Source organism: Marmota monax, unplaced genomic scaffold (assembly GCF_021218885.2).
Source record: "Marmota monax isolate L192 unplaced genomic scaffold, Marmota_monax_Labrador192_F-V1.1 WCK01_AAM20220418_F8-fsc00001, whole genome shotgun sequence".
NCBI lineage: Eukaryota > Metazoa > Chordata > Mammalia > Rodentia > Sciuridae > Marmota > Marmota monax.
The window spans coordinates 28,238,611-28,240,007 of record NW_026693777.1 but is presented as its reverse complement, the minus strand read 5'-3'; the positions used below and the strand labels follow the sequence as shown (position 1 = coordinate 28,240,007).

Sequence of the window (1,397 nt, the reverse complement as noted above, 5' to 3'; positions counted from 1 at the left end):
TGTTTGCCTTTTTGTCTGTGGCTTATTTTCACTTAACCTTTATCTTCAAGGTTCATTCATGTTGTAGCTTGTATCAGAACTTGAATAATATTCCATTGCATGTACATATCACATTTTGTTTATCCATTTATCTGTATGTGGATATTTGGGGTGTTTCTACTTCTTGGCTATTATGAATAATGAATAATAATAAACTTGGAGAGGCGCTGCAGGCGACCCTCTGTACCCTTGCGAATATGGCTCTGCGAGCAGTCCGGAGCGCACTAGCTGCGGCCCCGCAGCCTGCGTGCCGCCCCTGCACCCCTTGTGCTCTGCCCACAGGGGCCCTGGCGGGTGAGGGCGGGTGCTGTTCGGACGCTGTGCACCGGACCAACTCTGCTCTCCATGTGTAAATTCACAGAGAAACATGAATGGATAACTACAGAAAATGGTATTGGAATAGTGGGAATCAGCAATTTTGCACAGGAAGCTCTGGGAGATGTTGTTTATTGTAGTCTGTCTGAAGTTGGAACAAAATTGAAAAAACAAGATGAGTTTGGTGCTTTGGAAAGTGTGAAAGCTGCCAGTGAACTCTATTCTCCTCTATCAGGAGAAGTAACTGAAATTAATGAGGCACTTGCAGAAAACCCAGGGCTTGTGAACAAATCTTGTTGGGAAGATGGTTGGCAGATAAAGATGACACTTCAGAACTAGATGACCTAATGAGCGAAGAAGCATATGAGAAATGTGTAAAATCTATTGAGGAGTGAAAATGGCACCCTAAATAATCTAGTGTGCAATGACTGCAAGCAGTTGTCTTATAGAAGACTTAAAAACTACTCTTAACAATGCTACTGGAAGAAGATACCCCTTAACTTCCCAATGACTGCCGATAAACACAATATGCATCTTTTTTACAATTCCTTATGATTTTTAGAGTAGGCACTAGGTTGATATCTGTGGTAAAAATACTTATAAAAAAAGTATGTAATTCAAGGATAATCTTGTTATAAGCCTAATATAATACTGTAACGTGCTTACATCCATCCCTGGATCTGGGTCAATATACTTAATGATCTTCCATTTGAAAAAAACTGGACATAGAGGAAAGTGTGTGTTGTACAGTGTCAGAAGAACAATACTGTCTTAATTTTATAATGTACTGCATTCATTGGTGTTATTTTTATACACTGAAACAGCAGCTTGCAACAAAATAAGAAATAAAATATTCAATTTCATTAAAATAATAATAATAATAATAATAATAATAATAATAATAAACTTGTATACCGCTGATGGGGAGCTATTTATTCTAAAGGCACAGACCTTTGAAGAGAGCATACATTAACTTCCTAATGGTCTATTTTGTTTTTGACATGAGTTTGTAGATGGTACTAGGAACCCACAAATTCAAAAAT

General features: G+C 37.9%; 1 pseudogene; it reads left to right on the top strand.

Moving 5' to 3' along the window:
* Positions 1-236: 236 nt before the first annotated feature.
* On the top strand, positions 237-931 carry LOC124104722 (glycine cleavage system H protein, mitochondrial-like; annotated as a pseudogene).
* Positions 932-1,397: the final 466 nt, after the last annotated feature.